This window comes from Ambystoma mexicanum, chromosome 9 (assembly GCF_040938575.1).
Source record: "Ambystoma mexicanum isolate Mex_15411 chromosome 9, UKY_AmexF1_1, whole genome shotgun sequence".
NCBI classification, from domain to species: domain Eukaryota; kingdom Metazoa; phylum Chordata; class Amphibia; order Caudata; family Ambystomatidae; genus Ambystoma; species Ambystoma mexicanum.
In genome coordinates this window covers 807,170,920-807,180,763 of record NC_090931.1, presented here as the reverse complement: position 1 = coordinate 807,180,763, position 9,844 = coordinate 807,170,920, and positions in this window count along the sequence as shown.

The following is a 9,844-nucleotide window of genomic DNA, read 5'->3' as shown; positions in this document are numbered from 1 at the left end:
CGTGCATGTTAGCTATAATGTGGGAGAGGGCTATTTGGTGGCCATGAATTTTTGTTTGGAGGGTGTTGAGCTTCTCTAGCATGGCAGATTGAATTCTGTTACACCACTTGTCATGTTTGATGACTGAGGAGAGGGGGGCAGAAGGTTTTTCGAGTTCCCTAAAGATCGTGAATAGTTCCTTAGATCCTGACTTGGCGTCAGCGATCCTGGCGTTAAAGGAAGCAGCCTTTGCCAGGGTGATGTTGGTCTTGTATGATTTGGAGATGGCTTTGAACTTCTGTTTAGTGGCTTCGGAGGGGTTTGCTTGCGAGGTGGATAGTGCAGTCCTCTTTTGCGCACGTTGTTCAGGGAGTTCTTTGGAGAACCATGAATTGGCATGTTTGGCTTTCTTAGCTTTTTTGAGAGTCAGGGGAGCAATGGCATCCACGGCTGACGTGATGACATCCTTGAAGGTGTCAGCTAAGGTGTCAGGGTTATTCGATGAGGGGGCCTGAATGGCTGGGTTAAGGAGGTAAGGTGCTAGGTTCTCGACTGTGAGAAGGCGTGAGCTTCTGGCGTAGGTAGAGAGGCACGGTGATGGCGGAGAGAGAGCAACGTTTTTGGTTCCGAGGTTGAATTGGATGTAGGGATGGTTGGACCAGGGGATAGGGGTGTTGGCCGTGAAGAAAAGGGAGCAGTTTTGATGGCTGATCCAGTCAAGGGTGCGTCCTTTGATGTGGGTGGGGTGGGAGATGGAGTGCGCAAAGCCGAGGTTGGAGAGTGCCTACTTGAGGTGTTTTGCGTGGGAGTCTTTGGGGTCGTTAAGCCCTAGGTTGAGGTCACCGAGGAGTAAGACCTGTGAAGTCTTTTTGATGTTGTAAGACAGTGCTGGGATAAGGGTGTCATGGAAGTCAGTGCACAGGCCTGGTGGTCTGTAGACAATGTGCATGGATATGGTGCAGTTGGGTGAGACTGTGATTTTTAGAGGGAGGTAGTCGCTGTTGCTGTCAAGGATACCTTCAACTTCTCTGATGTTAACGGTGTCTCTGGCGATGAGAGCAACGCCTTCACCTCTCTGAGAGGTGCGGTCTTTCCTAAAGATGGAATATCCAGGTGGGATGGCCAGAGATATGGCTGGGCCTGAGCTTTCATTAAGCCAGGTTTCAGTGAGGATGAGGAGGTCGAGTTTGTCGTTGATGAGCAAGTCGTTGATGTCGAAGGCGTGAGCTGGTACAGAGTGGGCATTGAGCAGGGCGCAGCTAAGCGTGTAGGTGGAAAGAGGCATCGGGGGGCTAGTGGGTGATGGAGGGTCAGAAGTACTGGGTGGTGTGTTCAAAGGTGCGGCAACAATAGGATAAAAAGGCATAGAAACATTGGTGGGCTGCACCCAATCAATGGGGGCACCAGCAGTAGAATCAATAGGTATAGAAACATCGGTGGGCTGCACACAATCAATGGGGGCACCAGCAGTAGAATCAATAGGTATAGAAACATCGGCGGGCTGCACACAATCAATGGGGGCACCAGCAGTAGAATCAATAGGTATAGAAACATCGGTGGGCTGCACACAATCAATGGGGGCACCAGCAGTAGAATCAATAGGTATAGAAACATCAGTGGGCTGCACACAATCAATGGGGGCACCAGCAATAGAGTCAATGCAGTCAATAGGCATAGAACCATTAGTGATCTGTACAATACCAGGTGTGGCAGAGGGGGCGCCAGAGGTGTGCGCTCCGTGTATGGGTGCAGTGGGACAGTGGGAGCGAGAATTGAGGAGCAGAGTTAATGTTATTGGTGGGGTTGTTGATCGATCATGAGGTAGTATTTGTTGGTATGACTATTGAGGGCCTGTCGTGTCGTGGCATGGGAGTGCGAGGCAGCCATTGGACTCAAGGCGCATCTGCTGGCAGCGTACATATGTGCTGGCGGCTGTCTTCTTGTGCCCAGCCTAGCATTTCGGTACTCCAAGGTGGGGGTGAGGCTGAAGGGGTTGGTGGGCTGGGTGCGAGACCGTAGTCGCGCATTCCTGCTGTTATTGTCACACATTGTCACAGTGGTGTGGACAAAAACATATGGTGATTGGTCGAATCTTGTTGGGTCCTTCTTTGCTCATGCCAGTTCTGGGTTGAAGTAATACATCTCTCTTGTATCGCTGACCTGTGTGATGGTATCTCCAACTTGTTTCCCGTTGTAAGGGGGGGTAACCGTACATTAATGTTACAGAGACTTGAAGCAAGACTCATCTGTCAATACAGGACTGTGTACTGTGGCCTCAACACAGACCATGAACTTGGAGTTTTCCTTTAAAGTCATGAATCACAATAGTGTAACACACTTCCTTTTTTCATTAATTTAGGTCTTCACAAATATATGTTTTTGTCCACACCACTGTGACAATGTGTGCCCCACAATATATTTATTTTTTCATATAGGGATTTTCCCCCTGTAATCGCCATATTTAGTTACAATTGGGTACACAGTGAGAGGGAAGTTTTTAGAAATCACACGGGCAGCAGGATAACCCCCTGCCTTCTTTATGTGCATTATTCTGCTACAATTATATACTAAACCGCAACCTTCTCTAACCCACTGTATTCCTCCATTAATAATGCGTGACATAATCAGACGCGCTCATTAGACCCACCAACTAATTTATTATTCATTTATAATATCCAAATACAGGATTAATATCCCTTGATATATTCGTTTAATTAGAAATAGTTGACCCAAATCATCATAACATGTACACCCTAGGTTCACATGCAGGTTTATTCAAAGCTAAATGCCAATACATGGTCCGGAACCCTTTTTAAGATGGCCGCCGTGCAAACTTAACTTTGCAGACTGCCGCTTCGAATCCGAGCACACGTGACTGTATTTAACTATAGTGAAAGTGCTGGTCGCGTAGGAAGCAGCCAAACTACGCCATTCGAAAGACCCCTGAGGTTAGGACTTTTAACCTAGTCCCTCAGACCACCGCACTCGGACAGGGGAACGCTCTCTAAGTATTCTCAGTGACAACAGTCACGTTAAATGTTTAGACGCACTCAAAGTTTGTGATTTTGATTTTCTTTTTTCTTATCTCTGCGCTACACCTGGTCCCAGTTACTTTTGAAACCATCTGGTTGTAATCATGCAGCATCAATATTGACAAGCGCAGCACGGAGAGTCTTATTAGCAACTGCCACATCTGCGATGAAATAGAATTCAGGTTATTAATTATTTCATTCCTTATCAAACCACCAATAGTGAAGACACGACATGCATTATGGACACAAGTCATTTTAATGATGTACCGTACATGGTAACACATCAATTTCTTCATGTTCTCTTCTAGTAAATCCCATGCTTATCCGATATGAACACGGCAACAAGCTACCAATTATAAGGTACCTCATCGCTCTTTATAAAGCTCTTAATGTATGCACCTCATCTTTGCCTCTAAACAAACTTGTAATAGAGGACTAATCATAGCATCTCTGTTTTGTTTCTTCCCTCCCTCTCTCTGCTATGTGTTTTTCTCTCTTTCGTCTCACCAAATTGGGACAACACAAACTCTGCTCCGATTGCTTCGCATCCGTCAATACATCTAAATCACAGTACTTGTATCAAAATCCTTTTTTTCACACAATGAACGACCTACTGTTTATTCATGCCTAATTGTACCCTTATGAACAATGTTTCTGTTTTGATGTCTGCTTAACTGCTAAATGGACATTTGATAACTTATAATTGTTTTGGTTCAATTTATACTGGAAATCATTCCTTCTAACTTCGGGTTGCAATACCGCGCTGATTGCCCCTTATACTTGGATAATTCTATAATTACGTTTAATGTGATACTGTAAACATGGAATGCGTGTGTTACACCATATCACTTCCTTCTTTTTATTTTTTATATCTTTATTTCTTTGTGTGTGTTTACTTTTGTGCTTATTTATGGATTGCAACTAAATATTACTTTGAATTTAATTTAAATGTTTTGTATCAGCCTCAGAGGAAGAGCAAGGACTGCTCAAAACAGGTGTCAGGCTGTTCCATTATACTTTGCAATAAATCTGCAACTTAAGCAGTATTGGATTGATTATTGTGTTGGCGCAGTGAGACTGGAAAACCCACTATAGTTGTGTTTCACTGTGTAGTGCCTCGGCAAGGCACTCACATCCTCCGGTTGCCTGCTGCCTCCCTACAATTATTTCTCAGCAAACGCATGGTTCCATAATTGGCTATTTTGTGCCCCACACCAAGTCAAAAGGTATTAGCAAATCAATTTTCAGGTTTCCTATGGAACTTGATACTCAACTTAACTATAGTGCAACGACCACTGGACTATAATACATTCGCACGTTGTTTTTTTTTTCTTTAAATCGATCAAGCAGGAAGGATCATTTCATTAAGCAACCAAGCATTTTGCTTCAGAAGCTTTGTGCATCACGCATGGTTGAGTATTTTTTTTATTTATTTTTTATTTTGATATAGCTGAAAAATTCAACTTTTCAAAATCACTGACAAAATAATATAACAATTTCATTTAACACAATAAAATCAACCATGGTACACAAGGAGAAAGTTTACAAAAATAGGACACATAAAATGAGATAAAAAAGATAAAAAGGAGCAATTAATTTATAGCTAACATGGCTAACAGAAACGAAACAAAACAAAACAAAACAAAACAAGGCCAAGGTATTGATAATTAGTTCTGGATTTAACAACCACTCTATGCTATACTAGCAATATGGCAGAATTTGGTATGTATCCCTTCAGGCAAAACAGCTTCTAGAAAATGTACCAAGGCCTTTATAACTGAGAATCTGACACTCTTGAATAAAATGCTCCATATTTCATTGTCATCCTTTTCCATATACAAACTCAACAAATTGTTACAAAATTTCTCTCGAATAGCCTTTAGATTGGGGCATGACACAATTATGTGTTGCAAAGTTTCCTTTACAGTTTGATTCTCACAGAAGCGACAGAAGTTAAAGTCAGCACCAATAATTTTACGCCTGACCAGCACTTCTCTCGTCAACCATAAGCTTAGCCTCATCCGCAACAGTTTGTTACGAATGTTTGCAGATGGACATTGCAAGAGATAGTCAGCCAAAAAGGTTGGCATCAAAATCTCTGTATGTCATACACCGATCATAGTTTGTGATCCAATCCCAGTAATAAAACTTTTTTTTTGCACGAACCGGATTTTCAATGAGGAACTGGAAAGAGATGTTGGCTTCAACTAGGGTGTTCAAAACAAAATTTCGCCATTTTGAAGGAAACGCAGCAGGGGAAGCAGACAGATGGCGAGCTACCCTGCTCAGAATGTTATTGTTGGCCAGTCCAAGGAGGCTTTTACGAAAAAAGGAGCACATTCTCCATTTGAGTCTGCTATGCAGAGAGTTCAAACCCAGCTCGAACCGTAATATGGGCAGGGGCGAAAAATTCGGAAGACGCAGAACCCTTTTCCAAAAAGTAGCCGCCAATCTATTCCATGTGCTGTCATTCGAGTATTACTTGGCTTCAGCACCATAGAGTAGAATGGGAACAACCTTCTGCTCATAAAACATCAGAATATGTTTTAGCATGAATTTCCCATACTTATGCATAAGAATTTTGGCTTGGGATATCAGACTCAGTAATTTTGAATATAACATCTGCAGAGACTTGCCATCACAAACTGTGTTCTGAATAAAAATGCCCAAGTATTTATATTCCGAGACAATTTCCATAGTTTCTTGTGCAGAGACCATAACCCTTTGTAAGTTTTGCAAGTACCAAGTAGCCTGCAGACCAGGATCTGGGATTTGGACAAATTTACTGTTAGATGATTTGTCTCAGCATAATCTGATAAGGCAATTAACAAATTCTGTAAGCCTCTAGGAGTCTGAGAAGCCAAAACCAGGTCATCGGCATAAAGCATCCACGGGATGCGCTGGCCACCCAGCTCTGGAGCGTCAGCTGTGATTCCCAAGAATGATAGACCCATATCAAGAATGAACAGGTTGAACAGTATGGAAGTGTAACGCTCACCTGATTCCCGCAGAGGCGCCGGTCTTGACTGGGTGAATGCCGTATCTTCAAAGGTGATGTGTAACACACGGTTGGCTCTTTGGGCTGGACCTCTGTGCACTGTATGTCTGACTCGAAGAGTAAGATGTCTGCAGATAGAAAATATGGGATTAATGAACTGGGGTTATTGGGTGCCTCTCTCCTCTTCCCTTTCTCTTCTCCTGTAGAACCCCAAAGGTTAACACCCTCACCTTAGGTAAGTGAACGCCGAGCTCTCCATCTGCCTCGGGGCAGGGTGCCGTAACCAGTTTCTTCACTGGATAAGGGTGCAGGCCTCTTGACCTCAGAGGACTGCTGTCCGTCGTTAACTGCACGAACGGTAAGTTCTGGGCACTTCAAATGTCTTAAAAGTCTTTTGTAATGATATCTCTTGTTTTGCAGGGTTCCGGCGATGGCGGATGGCGGGCTGATGAGAGTTGAGGATCGAACCCGCGTGAGGAATAGAAGCGCCTGGAAGCACGTAAGTAAGCGCTTGTAGCCTGCTTCACGATGCACACTAACTGTCCCTTTTATCTTGCAGGTACAAGTTCGGAGCTTTAGAGAAGCTGAAGGGTGCTGGAATACCCACTGGATTCGGCGTGGGAAGGAGTAATGGCACGTGAGTAATAAATTTGCCCAATGTCTTTAAACGCACCTTCTTTTGTCTTTCAGATGCGGGATGCAGCGCCGAAGGCCTCCGGAGCATGCGAAGAGCTGGTAAGCTTTTGTCTTTCAGATGCCGGAATGCAGTGCGAAGACCTCCGGAGCATGCGAAGAGTAGGTAAGCCTTTGTCTTTCAGATGCCGGAATGCAGCGCGAGGCGTTGGTGACAGCCGATGGACCAGGTAAGAGATGCGCTGCCACTGAAGACCGTAGTGCTAACCTGTTCTTTCTTTCTCTTTACAGGTGCTGCTGAAGACTGTCTTTACAGGTGCTGCTGAAGACTGGATTCCAGGATGGTAAGCCTTTGTTCCCTTAGGCCCAGGATCAGAAGCAGAAGACACGATGAGCGTTCTGCTGCAGAGAATGCAGAATAACGCAAAGCAAGATTCATCCATCGGGTGTGGTTTAAATAGCCTCCTGTAGTGCTTAGGTGTCTCCTTCCACAGCCACGCCTAGGTAAGAAAAGAGTTCCTGCTTTCCAGAAGAGTTCCAGTGTTCTGAACCTAGGGAGTGGCTCCTGCCCCACCCAACAGGAATAGTAGTCCCAAACAGAAGAGGATCAGGGGTTCAACTGGCAGGTAAGTAAGCAGCATGGTCTGCTACAGGTAAGTCCACCCAAGCATTATGAGCCCGGCGCTTCCAGCGCTGGGACTGGGCATCTTTATGAGCCTGGTGCCACTGGCGCCAGGACAGGGTCCAAAAGGTCCCAATTGGGACTGGCTGGCACTCGGAACCGGGGTTACGGGTCTGCTTCCACGGGAGTCGGGCAAGTCCTGATCTTTTGGAAGCAGAGATCATGACAGGAAGCCAGTATACAACCCTGCTTAAGTCCCACAAATGTCGGAAAAGAGGCAGACAAAAGGCCTTCGAATGTAAGCCTGACTCTCATTGTGGTGTCCGTGTGTAACTGAATGATTAAGGCCAAGAGTGAGGATGGACAACCAAGTGTTTTTAACTTAGAGAAAAGAAGATCGCGATTTATGGAGTCGAAAGCTGACCGGAAATCAATTAACGCAAAGTATAGAGTTTGCTTCCTTGAGGCATATTGAGACGTGAGCATGTTGATGGTAATTATGTTGGGGATCGTGCCCAGACCACTAACAAACCCAGATTGAAGAGGGTCTCGTTTGAAATGATTCTTTGTCCAATTGTTCAGTGATCTTAAGATGAGACGACAAAAAATCTTTCCCGAGACATCCAGTAATGAAATGGGTCTATAGCTGGCCGGGTCGGCACGGTCACCCTTCTTATAAATCGGAATGACAATTGACTGCTTCCATGATATCGGGATTTTTTGCGAGGTATTAATCGATTCAAACATAAGATGTAAAATGTCAGCCCAGATATCCGGGAATTGCTTCAAATGCACATTCGAGAGGCCATCAGGGCCAGGTGCCGTAGAGTTGCTAGCTTGATTGATGAAATATAAAATGTCTTCTTTCTCAAAGCATAGATGGAACGGTAGCTCAGATTTCGAAACAGGAGCAGCAGGATGTGCTCGAGGGATAGCGAATAAGTCAGAATAATAGCGTACCCACATATCCTCCGACACATCATATATATTGATATACACGTATTTTTTTAAAATCATTTTGCGCATAAACACATAATTTTGCAGATGTGCCAGAAATATCCTCCTCCCACTCCTAAGAAAAGTGTTCCTTTCACACCCTCTCTATTGCCCAGCCTCGTGGCTGCCAAGCTTTATTACGTCATAGGGGGCACCTTCACATAGTCCTAGCTTTATATACCAGAGCGATTTGCATGCTGGAGCTCACAGGCCCCTACATAAATCATATAGGGGATGAAGAAATGACAGTCCCAGAATGCAAGCCGCTATTGGCTTTAACTAGAGCTGGCCATTAAACAGGTCAGGCATTGGCATAAGCGTAAACACTAGTCATCTGCATCTACACAGCTCATTTCACTTGGCGGACAGATAGCTCACTATGTTAGGTACTTGCTGCTGAGATCTGTCTTTACACTGCAAATAGGATGTTTATCATATCCGGTTTTCTTTCTGGGTCTGGGAAGATGGGAATCATTCATGGTGATGATGCCACTTGACACCTATGTCCCCTCCTAGCCCCCTCATGTATTTGCCCGGCGTTTTGGAGAGTGGCTGTTTCTTGTATCGAGGCCCTGCGCACGTTTCCTGCAGCATATTCGCTTGCAGTGTGTGCACTGCTGCCGCGGGGGCTGCTGGGAGAAACTAACTCGCTCCGGGAGGACTATCAAAGGAGGGTCTGTTTCCTGTACATGGGATCTGAAAAGGATCTGTGTGAAGCGTTTTGCACCGAGCTGACACGTGTACACCAGAGCACACCGGATTGCACGTAGGTGTGAGCCACTCCACACATTCGATCCCCACGTCAGTTATGCAGATTGCAGGGGGGCTGAGAGAAGTCTACACTCCTGATGCCAGCTCACGTTAGCTAATAACACATATTTTCTAGAGACATCTGAATGTCAAATGAAGGGGTCCTGCCTGGCACTCGTCCTAGCTGGTGGCGGTGCAGAAGCAGAAGGCGAGATTTCCGTGCAGGAGGGGGCCTCTGAAAGGTGGGTAGGGCTGGGCCAGAACCCACAGTGTAGCATGACGCGTGGTGCCTGGCTGATCGCACCCCACACAGCCGCGATTCGTGACTGAGTGGCACTTGGCGGTCATAACATGGGACCACTCCCCAACCTCACCTGGCAGGCTCTGTGATCCCAAGGAGTTGCCCAGGTGCCCGCTGTAAGGCGTGTTGCATACTTATATATTATAATGATTGCTAGCTGTGGGGCTACGACCTTGGCAGTGGAGTATCATGCATTGCAAGAGGGGGGGGGGGATCACGCCCCAATCCGCTCTCCACCCCCACCACCCCACCCCCGCCGCACCTCCTCCTCCACTCCAATGAACCTTTTTTGTAACATGATTGGCACATGGCATTTCAACACATACATATAGCACACCAGAAAAAAGCACCATTACAAATGCAGACAAACCATCTATTACAGCTCCATCCAGGGTCTGTGGGGCAAAATACATGTGAACCTCCTCATTTGCATATGCTTTACACTGCATGCATCGCCATAGAAATATGTTGAGCAGTCAGAGTATGGCTTTAGTTGTGTTCTGCCCATCCTGCATGTAAAGTCACAATAGCAT